Below are 15,291 nucleotides of genomic sequence, written 5' to 3'. Positions count from 1 at the left end.
CAACGCTAACTGCACCAAGTACGCGCACGCGCGCCATGCGAAACCGTAATTACCACCATGGCGCAACGGTACGTGAATTCTGACCCTAGCGGACATTTACCTAACGCCATCAAGCATGGCGGAAAGTACCATTCCGCCATGGTGAGAAGAACGGCAACGCGAACCAACCGTAAATGGCCCTACTGAGTGCCTGTACACCACTCCCTGGCCACATTGCACAACTCCTCGTAGGTGCAATGAAGTCACACAATGCAACCAGTGAAATGTACAAGTCACCCATGCATGCCAACGAACAAATGAATGTAGGGGCTCCAAGTGCCTTGTGAGTGGCCATCCATATTTGGCATGTCACCATTGCCGTACTGATGCAGCACAGGCATGTGAAGGTTGAAGTACAGCAATATGAACTGAAATATGAGACAAAACAACAACAGGCCCCCATCGCTTGACACCAGTGTAAGGCAACATTCAAAGCAGTAACCTGAGGGAGACTGCACCAGCCCTGTACTCTTGCCAGTAAACAAACCAACCATCAGCACAAGCATGTACCACACAAGTTGGCAGAGTGACTGAGCAGCCAGGCCCATCTCAAGAGGGGCCAATGGAAGCTGCAGGGCACAGATGGCACGAATACAGAAGCTATTCCAATGGACATGACCTCAGTCTCCCTCCAAGAAACGCACGCAAACACAGGCACCTGTGACCAGCCATATTCTGATAATCACATCATTCCACCAATCCACCTGGCTGACCGGCATCTGTTACACAAAAGCTAATCCCCCGCCCCTGAGCATGACATCATTAAAACAGTCATAATGGCAGCCCCTATCCCTGACCTCACTGGGCTTCGTAGGCAAACGCGCCCAGTACAGTACCACGCAACTATAACCAGAAGCCGGAACCCAATGCAGATCTACTCACAATACATCGCTCCACAAATAGGAATATGCTACATTACTTGCAAAGAATAACGCTACACGGTTAATATCATAATAGAAATTTAATGCACTACAAAATCACCAAGCCCATACAGCCATTAGGTCATGAACTCCAAAATACATTTCAGTATTGTGGGCTGCATCCGCAATAAATGACCAGCTTCTGCTTGTGTGACGCCCTGTTCCTTCATGGTACACAGGGGCTACATACACGTTCAAAAAGGCAACATGGAAGCGCCTAGAACCGCAGGGCCGTCCCATTAGGTAGGCACTAGTCCAGCTGAAAGGTCGATATGTTGCTCCTAGCCACTAGTACTGCGTAAGGGCATGTGGCCCATTGGCGATCGTCCCATAAGATCGTAATGGTGCTCCACTGATTAACACGAAGCAGCAGGTGTCGGGAGTAAAAGCCATCTGCAGGAGTGGCATACAGATGGCAGCGGCAAAAGAGGAGGAGATACCTGTCACCCAAATTAAATGAAAAAGAATGGTATGGGCATCAGAACTTAATTTGAATTACTCACTTCAATGATCACACTAAATCTACAGCCATATGAATGTTAGCCCACTCAAAAGGATTATTCCCACCCAAAAATCACTTGCGAATCATAACTATATAAATCGAGGTGAATACACTATTACAAACGAGTGTTTGTGTGCATGCGTCTGTTAAAACAGAATCCATTAGATGGGATTATTAACGTGCATAGACACAAGTGTTTGAAGGCGCGTCGAGACAGGGAGGGTTCAACAAGGGCAGATAGACGATGGTCCCACTATGGCAGCTCTGCATCACATAGCGCAGGGGAAGTGGATAGATTCCAAAAAGCCATGTACATGGTAAACTCTCAATTAAATCATCTGTCCATGCATCCATACATCATACCCTCATCCCGGTATGAAAACGCCTGATTATTTACTCACATAACATGTGAAATTTCCATTGAGTCTGTGCGTAATGCAGACTGCAAAATCCACTGTGCTCCAGCCCGGAATTCTAGTGTTGTGAAGTAACATGTATTTGGGAACGTCCTGCCTTATCGTCCACTACGCTATTGCGCATCCCATACTATTCATATCAATCATTGCATTCTCGCCATGGCCCCTGTCCCAAGGACATTAAACAATAGAACTTAATATCTGCAGTCAGACCTGTGGGCGTCTCCTCGCCGCTAGCTGAAAACCGAAAGCGCTGTCCTTCGAATTCCACATTTGCAACATCACGTCGAAAAGGCATCTGTGACCGCTTGAAATCACAAATTCATCCATGTAGTGCGGCAGTGTGTGAAAATGGCAACTGGCTTCACTCACAAATGGGACGCCCCGCCCGTCGGTGAACCTCGGTACAGTGCTGCATGAGGGTCCAGCGTTAATCGAGTACTACATTCCACTGACCCTTCACAAGTTTGTTCGCGACTGTAAAGATAGTATGTGAAACAATGGGACCATAGCAGAATGAACATATGAACCAATATTCCACTGCCATCGGGATTAAATACATGATTGTAATAGCAAGATGCCATGCGTCGAATTGCAGCGTTGTGTGCGGGACGTGCTCGCCCAAAGGGGATTGCAGCTTGCACAGGTGGAATGAATCACCACAGGTGGAGGCTATACAGCCTGAAAACACATAAATTGCACACCCAACTCCCTCTCACAACCACACCCACTCCAAAATGCTACCGGCAGGACTAGCGATGTTGGCCCTGGGGGACCTGATAGCACTGCAAGTACTCCAACTTCAAGAAGAAGACGAACACCAACTACTACAACAACCGGCCGCACAGAGGAGACGGAGGAGGAGGAGGAGGGCAAGGCAGGGCCAGCAAGGCCCACCAGCACAGCCACTACCACCACGCAGGCAGCCCGCAATCCCACGCCTCCGAGCTCATCCGTTCAACCTCACTGATGAGCAGATCCACACCCTCTACCGTTTGGACCGGGACACCATAACCGCCATTGTGGACATGACACACGCTGACCTTGCCAGCATGATAGATAGCCCAACCGCCATCCCACCCCTACTGAAGGTGGTGTCTGTACTACACTTCCTGGCCACAGGCACCTACCAGCACACAGTCGGACAGTTGCATGGCATTTCACAGCCACTGTTGTCACGGACACTATCGCAAGTGCTCGATGCCCTCCTGAAGCACGCAGACGACTACATCTCTCTACCACGCTCGGAGCAGGAAATTACGAACACAAAAGTGGGATTCCATGCACTTGCCGGCATACCGGGTTGCATTGGTGCCATCGACTGCACCCATGTGGAATTGGTTGTGCCACATGCCATGGAGACCCAGTACCGCAACCGAAAACAATATCATTCTCTTAATGTACAAATGGTGTGTGACTCCAACAGGATCATTACACATTGTTGTGCCCGATTTCCTGGATCAACCCATGATTCTATGGTCTTGAGGAACTCTACAATACCACGCTACATGGAGCGACACGCAGGGAACAGATCCTGGCTACTCGGTGAGTCTCATTTCATGCATGATAATGTGGGGTATGTGATGCGGCAATGACCTGGCAGGAAGGGGGCGGGGGGATGCGTACGTAGCAATGTCATTCCACAAACATCCTTTATTGTCCACATACAGGTGATGCCGGGTATCCACTGAAGAGATGGCTCCTTACACCACTCCGGAACCCACAGAACCAGCATGAGGAGGACTACAACCATGCCCACTCACATACCCGTGTAGTCATAGAACAGGCATTCGGCCTACTGAAGACTCGTTTCCGCTGCCTCAGCAGGTCTGGCGGGGCACTCCTGTACCGCCATGAGAAGGTTGCAAAGATGGTCATGGCATGTGTCATGCTACACAACATGTGCGTACGTAGAAATGTGCCCATGCCCCCTGACGCAGGACTGCAAGCACCTGAAGATGGTCATGATGAGGGTGGGGATGTGGCAGCACCTCAAGGAGTCCGCGAGGCACAGGAGGGACGTGAAATTCGTCAGATTCTCATAGATTCATGCTTCTAGCACTCACGCCTGGTGGATGATACATGGACACGGGACTTGTGGCACTGTGTGTGTCTGGAACATGCACAATATGGACTGTACGCCTATAAAGGCCTCGTACACAAAGATCAATGTCCACACATCTCATTGGATGATTGTGAAATGTTTATAGCATATGTGAAATTATGTTACACACCCCATCGACCCGCCACCCAAGAAAGCCCAACACACCCCCTCCACCCTCCTACCTCCTCCCCGAACACCAGTGTCCAAAGATGCTCATTGTCAGTGGGCAGACGCTATTGCAAGCCCCCTCTCCGGGTATCAGGGGCACCCCTGCCTGTGGAGCGCAGGTTCCTCCCAGATCTACGTTGGGGGCTGCCCTGGACGGAACTTGCAACGGATGATGTCTCTGCCTGCTCACGTCCATGCATGTCCCTAAGGGTTTGTGAGAGCTCAGTGAGCACACGGCGCACAGCGGCAAGTTCAGCACATACGTCTTTGGACGTCGCATGCAGTTCCCCCCTCAGGCTCTCGGTGCTTCTCTCCATTTGTACCCTCAGGCTCTCGGTGCTTCTCTCCATTTGTGCCCTTAGTGTCTCTGTGCTTCTCTCCATTTCTGACCTAAGTGTCTCAGTTGATGTTTCTATGGCTGCCTTAGTACCCCCACATTCATCAGCATGCTCCTTGAGGAGCGTGGCCAGTTGCTGCTGTTGCACGATCACCTGGTCGAGGGACTGTTGCCTCTGCTGGGCCATGGCCATTTGCGGTGGTGTCACAGAGGGTCTGATCACCTCATGTTGCCTTGCCACAGGGCTTGTGGGGGATGGCCAGTCGTCGTCTTGTGGGTGCCCCTGCGTGGTATCCTCATGGTGTACGGGATGAAACAAACAGGGGGATTGAGACAGGTCATGGATGGATCCTACATCGACAGCACCGTTTTCTGTGTCGGAGCATGCTGCCATTAATGCAGTGTCACCTATGGTGCTGCTGCCACCAGAAGCAGTGCCTTCTGTGGCATCCATTGGGGGGACCTGTGGTGCTGCTGTTGTGGGCATGCTGGCTGCTGGGGTGCCTGTTGAAGTCCCCTCCTGTGTGCTGCCACTTGATTTGTGCTGCTGCCGTGTCTTGATCCGTGCAGCTGAGGTGGAGGGTCTTTGGCCGTTGGTCTTGGCCCTCTTTGCAGGTGTGCTGGTAGGGGTGTCCTGAAGCTCGTCGTTTGAATCGGACCCTGTGGTGGAGTAAAGGAGGGCGAGCGTTATTTATGGGTCTGTGGAAATTGGAATGGCAATGTATCACATGCATTGGGGTGGTACCTGAGGGTGATTTGGGTCAGGGCCTTGGAGGTGGTTTCATTTTTGTGTGGATTGAGGATGCAATTGTTTTGCAGCCTGCAGTTAGGGTGTGCATGCTGCACGTGTAGAGGGTGTTTTTAGGATTTTTAATTATTTATGTATTTAATGTGAGTTTTAAAGTGCGCTATCAGGCCAATGTATGTGGACGTTCTCCTGGACATGTGTTTCTGTTGCACTATGTGGACACATGGTACTTCACATGATTGGACATTGTGGATTTTGCATTGTTTTATTTGGCCCACCTACCTGATTCTTCGGATGTCTGCACTCCTTTCTCCATCCCTCCGACTCCCTCTATACTCTCCATTCCAATGGTGGAGGCACAGATTTCTTCCCAGGGGGTCAACTTGATGGGTGATTCCGATCCTCCCCCGGTAGCTGTGGCAATGTTACGGTTGGCTGATAGTATGCTCCGTACGCGTATCCGCAAGTCATCCCATCGCTTTCTGCATTGCTGTGGGTTGCGGGGTGCGGTCCCCACCGCACTTACCCGCTGTGCCACCAGGGCCCATATGGCCTTCTTGTTCGCAAGTGCCGTCCTGGTCATTTGCGTCGAGAAGACGACGGCAGCATTCTCCTGGAGGGTCTCTGTGAGCACGGTGAGTTCCTCATGGGAGAAGTGGACCTGCCGCTTGCGGTCGCACGCTTTTTTCGCAACTTTTCCCATTTTTATTGTTTTCACTAGGGTGGCTAACGGGTTGGGATGTGTCTCAGGGTAGGATTTTTGATGCTTGTGTTGGGATTCTGATTTTATAGGTGTACGGCGTGCTGTTTCCCGTTCCGGGACCATGTTTTTACTTCCGTTTCCGTATATTTACGGTCACCGTATTTTGCGATTACCGCTCATTACGGTGACCGCTATGATGGGTGGCGGAATTGCACCTAGGGCGCCGTACGACGGCGGTGAGGGGCGTTTTGGGGACATTTCCGCCATCGCGGACTTTGCACTTCCGCCATGGCGTAGTGCTCGTGCCCGATGGGTCAGAATTAGCCGCACTTTACTCCGTCGTGCAATGGCGGAAACGCTATTTACGCTATGGCGGTCAGGTCAGTTACTTTCCGCCAGGGTCGTAATGAGGGCCTCTGTCAGGATTTGCATCGACATGCGACTCCCCAACAAGGTCATCAAGAGGGAGAGGCACCTTACCCCGACTATTGATGACATCTTTGCAGAGCTGCAGTGTGCGAGATTCTTCTCTAAGCTGCACCTACAGGCAGGGTACCACCAGGTCGTATTACATCCAGACTCTCAATATATCACGACGTTCACGACACACGACACAATGCTATCTCATCTTCCTCCGCCTACACATGCAAACTCATCAACGCCAGCAGACACTACCTCTCGACCAACAACTGCATCACCCTAGCAAGAGCACTGGTACTATCTAAAGTCGATTATTGCAATTCCCTGTACTTGGGTACTAGTCAAAAGAACATTAATAAGTTGCAAGTAATCCAGAATAACACACTAAGAGCGGCACTGAATATACCCAAAAATGAACACATTTTGGACGCCAGACAATCCTGTCAATGGCTCTCCATACCACAGAGGATCGCATATAAAACACTCTCCCTTACTCACAAATGCTTAACCCACCAATCACCTAGATATCTCTCAGATAATTTCACACACCACACCGCAGCCCGCCCAACCAGATCTGCCCAATCACACTGCCTAACCATCCCGAGATTCAAGCTCCAAAAAGCAGGTGGCACAAGCTTCCCTGTGCTTGCCACTAAATTGTGGAACTCTCTCCCTATTAATCTCAGATCCAAACCTTCCTTTCATAGATTCAGACACAATGCCAAAAACTGGATACGGGCCAAAGAAGCCCAGAATTCCAACCTATCATTGTAGTTACTGTAATTAATGCCTGCGTATCCTGCACATTCTCTAATCTTGCAAATGTATGATAACTGTATACTATCAGTAATGTTCTTTTTATGTTGCGACAACTTTTACTGTCTATCTACGGAACATGTAATCTCTTGGCTACTTCTGTAACCATGCCAAGCGCCTGGATGCCCCAGGGCCAGGCGGCGCTATACAAATAATAAACTAAACTAAACTAAACCAGGTTTGTATCAATCGAAGCGTCTCAGTCTCGGTGTGTCATCAGCCGCTGAAGTTTTCAGAACCTGATACAAGGGGCCCTGGCAGACCTGGAAGGCATCCTGAACATCAGTGATGAAATCCTGGTATTCGCCAAATCTGAAGTGGAGCACATGACACGGCTGGTAAGAACTCCAGAACACATTCAGGCTCTGGGCTTGACGCTACATCGAGAAAAATGTGACTTCCTTTGGACGAGGATTGAGTTCTTCAGATTCGTGTTCAAAGAGGGGGTGGGGGTGTCCCCGGATCCCCGCAAGTTCAAGGACATCATGGATGCCAGTCCCCCGGAGAACATAACGGAGGTCTGTAGCTCCCTAGGGATGGTCACCTACTGTGGCCATTTCATCAAGCCATTTCATCAAGAAAGGTCACCTACTGTGGCCATTTCATCAAGAAAGATTATTTCATATGGTGAGGTCGGAGCCACTGAGGAGCCTGACGAGGAAGGACTCAACCTGGCAATGGCGCCCTCTCGAACAATCGTCCTTCGAGGATGTGAAAGGGACCCTCACGGCGGAAGACACCATGGTGTTTCTTTTACGCCGCCCTCTCATTGTAAGTGGTGGTGGACGCCAACCCGTTTGGTCTGGGTGCAGTCCTTATGCAAGGGGGAAGCAAGGCCCATTGTGTATGCCAGTTGCGCTCTGTTGGACATCGAGCAGAGGTGTTCCCAGATTGAGCGCGATGCCCTGGCGGTACTGTGGGGGTGCCGGCATTTTCGACTCTACATGCTGGGGAGGCCAGTGACAGTTATAATGGATTGTAAGCTTCTACTGCTGATCATGGCGGGGTCATCCTCCAAGCAACCTGCCAGGATTGATAGATAGATGCTGGCATTGCTGAAATATGGGGTCTCCCTGGTATACCGCCCAGGGGTGAACAATGCAATGGACTATTAGTTGTATCACCCCAAGACTGGCGGAGAAGAGTGTGATATGTCCAGCACTGAAGAGGCCGAAGAGCAGGTGCAGCTTGTCATGGAGTCTGCTACCCCCAACTTGATGCCCATCCAGGAGCTCGAAAGGGTGCCCAAGAGTTATGCTTCTGGAGCCTTCGGAGTGGACTGTAGAAGGGGGTTGGAAATCAGTGCTGGAAGGTCTGGGCAAAAGGACACAGGAAGTTCGGATGACATAGGGTAAGCTGTGGAGGGTCCAGGACAAGCTAACATTCACTGACTCTGGATTGCTGCTGTGAGGAGACAAAATGGTGGTGCCCGCTCACAAGGTACAGCAGGTGATTGAGCTAGCGCACCATGGTCACCAGGGGATGGCCAAGACCAAGACCAAGGCCTGAATAAAGTTAAATGTTTGATTTTCGGACTTGGAGAAGAGAGTGGAGGAGTTCCTAGGAGCCTGTGTCTGATGCCAGGTTGCATCCCCAGCGCAGAAGGACCCCCCCATTGAGTTGAGGCCTCGAGGAAAATGACCATGGGAGGCAGTACAGGCTGACTTTGGATCCACAGGAAGAGATGTCCACTTCCTGGTGGTGATGGACAAGTGGTCTAGATAACCAGAAGTGGAATTTGTGGACTCAGTGGCGTTTGATGATGTGGCAGTGGCATTTGACAGATCTTTGCGACCCATGGCCTCCAGCAGACTTTGTGCTCAGATAATGGACCGCCTTTCCAAGGTGAGAGCTTCACTGAGTTCCTGAGGGAATACGGTTTCATCACTTGAAAATCACCCCATGGCGGCCAAGTCCGAACAGCGAGGCAAAGCGATTTGTGAGAACACTCAACAAGGTGTTCAGAATCACCCATGGACAGGGTCAGTGCCTTTGCAGGGCCCTATACCAGTTCCTTCGGGAGTATCGAGGAACTGTGCACTGCTCGACTGGAGTGGACCACGCTGAAGCCATGTTTAGGAAATTCCCAAGGGGCCTGTTGCCCAATGCAAGTGACCAGGAGCCTGCTGTAATTGATGATGCTCAGGTGGAAGAAGAGGGTAGGTGCCAGAATGAGGGCGACAGCATGAGAAGGGGGCTTTGTCAGCACCAGTTGGCCCCAGGGGATGAGGTGATTGTAAGGAATCGCCATCCCCAAGGAAAGGTGTCACTAACGTATGAACCAAATCCCATGGACGTGGTCGCTGTGAAGGAGTCGATGGTGATGGCCTCTGATGGGACAGCAACTGTGACCAGAAATGACAGTTTTTTCAAGAGGCTAGGAGAAGATACAAGGTTGGGTTTGTCCCAAGGCAGAGACTGCACCGAAGAACAGGATGAAGGTGGTAGGGCTGGCAGCCCTCAGATTCCCCGGGATCGAGGGGATGCAGGTGAGGAGAGTCTGAGTTGGGAAAGGGCATGCGATATCCTCAACGAACTGGCAGAGGGAGACCTGCCCACCTCAATGACTATTTATTGGACCGATGAGTCAGGCACTTGGAGACTATGATACGTGTCTGCTATTGTGGGGTGTGTTAAGTTGATTGCCACATGTTTTGAGTGGGTGGTGGTTGCTGTTAAATTGTTATTGTTTGTTATGAAAAAGAAGGAGTATGGTGTCCCTTTAAGTTGCGCACGCGGCGGAGTGATGTAACTCCGTCACATGCGGCTGTCAATAAAAATAAAAGGGGCTGGTGACATGCGCTCTGGAGAGAGTACGCATGTAGTCCGGACGAGATACACTGTCTCCAGAGTCATATATATGCCGGGGGGGGGGGGTGCTTACGCCACACAGGGAAGTTCTGACCACAAGACTAGCATACAACATTGAATTTTCACCATTTCAAATGGATACTTGTCTACATTGGATACGAAGGCCTGGTTAAGGTAGAAACCGATGATTGTGCTTCATGTTTGTGCTTTTAAACTTGCGAAGACAGAATACCAATTAGATCCAGTAAAACTTCCCAACACCTTGCAATGCAAAATACTGTAGAGTGCTGTGATGCTGAAAATGCATTGGAGGGACAGGGCCTGTATTCCAAGCAGACAATCTACTGATGAGATAGTATGCATTAGTAACAATGGATCTTTATTCTTAGCAAGACACCAATTTTCACTTTCACTTTATCGAGAAACTTCTAATCATTCCAGAATGTTGCATATGTTTACATTAGTGACGTCAACCGCTTTACGTCCACCATGTCTCTGCCGCCTTACCTACCATGTCCTACAATCTCCTGCTTGCTGGTCTCTGCCATCACACTCTTCTGGTCTGTGGTCTCCAGGGCAGGGGTCTCCAAGGGTCTGTTGATCATCTGTGCCAGCTCTGCCAAGGCTTGAACCAGACTGATTGGACTGGCTGATTTTTAAACAGTTAGCTTTCTTCCTCTTCGGTGGTTCTTGGTTGCATTTCACCAGTGGAGCAGGGGTTCCGTTTCCCTGCTATTGGGCCTTATGGTCAGTGTCATGTGGTCTGCAGGGGCCTGACCTGCAATTATATCATGGCCAGCCACCATTTTGAATTCCAGACTGGCCCTGGACATGTGTGTGTTCTCATCCTCCTTATCTGGGAACTCTTATTCTTACACGAGAGGCACATTTATTTTAATTTCGTTATTCTGCTGCCACAGAGCCAAAAAGAGGAATTGTTGGGAAGCATAGAAAGAGGGATATTACCTTGAAGGTGGAAGCAAGGGGTATTATTTGGAAGGGTGATGATGTGGGAATTCTGCAGGAGCGAATTATTATTATTAGGATATTTATTGAGCGTGGACCTAGCTTCAGGAAGACACTGAGTGATTTACAATCTTAGGGTGAAGAACATGGTGAAGGAATCAGAGAAACAAGGGTGTAATGAGCAAACAGAGGAGGCAGAGATCAGGCAATTTTTCATGAATTGATCTAGAAGCAACCAGGGGAGTAAGCAGTGGGGATCAAATTAACAAGTCGCCGGTAGGGTGGGGAACAAAGGGTGTGGGGGCCTAAGTGTTAGAGAGGAGCCATTCCCTGAAGAGGAGGGTCTTGAGCTCCTTCCTGAACTGGAGACGTGAGTTTGATATTAACTGGGAGCGGTTCCAGATTCTTGGGGTGTAGACAGAGAAAGTCTGTCTTGTTCCTTCCTGCACCGGCGGTGTTCAAGTCTGCACATGTCCTTACTTCTGGTAGATCATAGGCCTCCAGTGATGCTGAGTTTCTCAGTGTGGTAGCTTGGGTACTTCAGGGTGACAACCTTGTAGATGATGCAGCAGGATTTGAAGATGATGCAGGCTTGCAGCTGGAGTCAGTGCAGTTTGATTAGGGTCAGATGAGGTGGTCAACTTTTGATGAGTCGTGCTTCAGCATGCAGGACACATCTCAGGGGTGCCAGGGTAGTTGCCAGGAGGCCTTCCAAAAGTGCATTGGTGGGAAAGGACCAAGGTTTGCACAGCAAAGAAAATATAGTGGGAAGGTAGTTGTGGAAAGTATTTGTGGAACCTGCAAACTCGAATATACAATTCCTCCACCCGCATTGCTAGAGGAATAAATGTACAAAACCCTTTCTCTGCATTTGATACTTGGAGCGACTTTGTTCCCTTAAACCGAAAGAGTTATTTCCTCCATTACTATTATGGTTCTGGCTGAAAAGAGCTTCAGATTCCCGCCAGCTTAAGGGTGGTCTTTCACTGGGGTCGCTCTAGCCCCAATCAGTCATGGGGTCCCATGAAAAGTTCTCTGGGGCCTGAAAGTGAGTGTCCCTGTCCCCAGTTAGGAGACTATGCCGCAGGTGCAAATGCCTTGTGGCACATTGTTCTGAATATCTCATCTTATCTTTTCACAGTTCTTCAAGTATATTGTACCAATTGGAGATGTAATGTCTGGCCCTGCCATCCCCCCATCCTATATTGTGTAAGACCTGTCATGACACTGACTGGCATCAAAAGACTAGACAAACACGCAAACTCAATTAACAGTATTTATTAAGGGATTCTCAAAGTGGATTGCAAAATAAGAAACAAGGTGATCCTAATATAATGAGTGTCAGACATGGCTCTGAGGATATTTTTTTTTTTTTATTGGTTTATACAAAACCTTTAAAAGGCAAAAACAAAAAAAAACAAAAGGACACAAGTCATCCATTTCCACGTTCAGAAACATACATGAGATCACGTTTCAAGATACAGACATAAGAAAGCAGGAGTCCACAGCAAGGGCCAAGGGAACCTTGACATGTAACTCCGAGTGAGCTGTATTTGATAACAAGCCATGTGAGCCTGTACCGTCAACCTTCCTCTTCGGTATTCACCGAATCAAGGCTCGCTTCAATTTCTTGCAAAAACACGGTTAGCACCCTTGTCAGTTTTGTGTTGGAGCCAGAATACATCAGCTGCCACCATTCTTCTGCATTCCTTATTGCGTGTTCAGAGACTATTTGTCCCAGATGTTTAGTTCTTTGTGGTTTAAAGAATGGGCAGAATAAGACAAGGTGCTTGAGTGATTCATCGCAGATTTTGCAATACCTACATACGGTGTTCGAGTCAACTTTTCCTATCCAGTTCTTTGTCCTATCTTTAGTTCTGAATAGGTTTAGGCGAAATCTCATGTATGTGGCCCTTTTTGCGTTGTCCGGGAACAAGGCTACATAGTTTTGTAGTATGTTAAAAGCTCGTGCCTCAGGTGGAGCATCCTTCAATGCTTTAGACCTTCTTCTGTCTTCACTAGTTTGAATCCAGTCTGCTTCCCAGATCTTTTTCTTCACCAGGTCTGGGTTGGCCTGAAGAGTTTTGATATTCGTTCCATAAGTGGTTAACAGTTCTTGGCATCTTTTGTACCACAATGCTAGGAGACAGTCTGGGTTGGCATTGCCAGGATTGCTTAATATTTTAAATTGAGGTGCTGTTGCAGGCATCACAGTTTTCCTAAATAGGGCCAAGGTGTTCCACAGGATCCTAGCTTCAAGCGAGATCAAACCTAACTCGTAGCATATGCAGGATGTGGGTGTGCTGTTCGGAAGATGTAGGATTTTTACCCAAAAATGTGTTCTAGGGTTGACCAAAGTTCAGCCGAGCATCCAAAGGCATTCTCTGCGCCGTATATCAAGACTGGAACAACCTTCTGCTGATAGAAGGCTATCACTGGCTTGAGTGAAAACTTTCCATATTTTTTGTTTAGTATAGATGCTTGGGAAGCTAGTTGTCGACATTTAGTCTTCGTGATCTCCATCCAGGGGCTATCATTTATGTTTGTGTTAATATGCATCCCAAGATATCTGGTGCTTTCCACCGTAGTAAGTGTTTCCTTTCCCAGGTGCCATCTGAATTTGTTATTTTTCCGGTGGCATCCAGTATGCAAATTCTGTAGTGTTAATATTTCGCTTTTTATGTTGTTGATGAGCAGTCCGTTGTTTTCCACGTAACGTTCAACTGCATTTATTTTGCGCTGAAGGCCGATTGGGGTAGAATCCAACAAGATCAAATCGTCGGCATACAACAGCCAGCCTAATGCAGAGCCTTGTAGCATGGGGGAGAAGGATCGTGGCTCATTAATTGCGGAGCCAATATCCGAGAGAAAGAGGTTGAAAATGATCGCCGCCAAAGGACAACCTTGCTTGACACCACAAAAAGTGTTCATTTCTTCTGTGAGCAATCCACCTTGGTCAAGGCGTACTCTGATGGTGGTGGCAGAGTGGATTTCTTTGATGGCGGCTAACAGACTCTCAGGACACCCCCAGTTAAACATTTTTGTCCAAAGTAGCTTGCGATCGATGGAGTCAAACGCATGGGAAAAGTCTATCAGAGCAAGATAGACCTTTCTCCCAGCTCTAATGGCTTCCATTTTCAACAGATTTATCAGCAGAAGGTTAAGACCACAGCCGACCCCCTTTACGAAGCCTGTTTGTCTTTCATCAAGGTGACCACTGTCAACAATCCATTGTGAGAGTTTTCGTTGCAGCATGGTTGCATACACTTTGCCCAATACATCCAAAAGAGCTATTGGTCGATAGTTTTTTGGCTCGAGCCGATTTCCTTTTTTGAAGATGGGCACAATTATTGCTTTCTTCCAAGACTTTGGGGATTCTCGTCTTCTACATATTCGAGTGAAGAGTTCCTCACAAAAGTCCGCCCATAGCTCTGGATTTTGTTTTAGGGTAAAGTTAGTCAGACCATCAGGTCCAGGAGCCCTTGAGGCACTGGCGTTTTTAATTATCTGTAGTATGTCAGCTTTAGAGAAAGTCAGGTCCCATTTGGTTAAATTTGGTGTTATAGGGGCCTGACAGGTACCTTTTTTACTGTACAAGTTTTTGAAATGTGATGACCACCTTGCTGCTGGTACCATATTTGACATCAATGCGGATTGAGGAGCCCCTTCGTTGTTTAGAAGTCTCCAGAACTCTGCTGAATTTTTATTGTTCATTTTTTGCATCATTAATTCTGCATCGTTTTGGAACATAATGGCTTTATGGGATCTTATCCAATTTTTGTATTTCTGTTTTGCGACGCGTTTTTCTCGCGCTGAGTCTACAGAATCTCTGAATCTCTGGAGTCTGATAGAGGCGCGTAGTTCTCTCTTTCTTCTCATGATCTCAACATCGAATTTATGTTTGTTAGCAAAGCCATGGTTTCTCAGTCCCTGTTTTTTTTCCACAAACAGATGTAATAAATGTGCGTATTCGACTCCACAATCCAGTTTGATGAAAGTTTCTGAGATTGTGGAGACTTCAGCAGAGAGCAGTGTTAGTCTCACTCTGTTTGGCTCAGCCAATATCCGATGTTCCCATCGTTCTTGTGGCAGTTGATTTACGGCTGACAAGGTGAGAATTACCATGTCGTGATCGCTTTGAGTCATCGGTATTACCTCAAGCGACTTGATGGATTGTTGGATCTTTTCTGAGGCGAAGAAGTAGTCCAAGATGGAATTCTGATCTGCTCGTCGCCACGTAGGTTTTGCTGGTATATCACCGACAGAGTTTCCATTGAGCATTGCTAAATTTCTAGCTTCCATTTCCCCCATCCATTTTGAAGCCACGTTGTTAGATACGTA

The sequence above is a fragment of the Ambystoma mexicanum genome, chromosome 7q, assembly GCF_040938575.1.
Source record: "Ambystoma mexicanum isolate Mex_15411 chromosome 7q, UKY_AmexF1_1, whole genome shotgun sequence".
NCBI lineage: Eukaryota > Metazoa > Chordata > Amphibia > Caudata > Ambystomatidae > Ambystoma > Ambystoma mexicanum.
The sequence above is the reverse complement of the archived record's forward strand: the minus strand, read 5'-3'. Positions refer to the sequence as shown.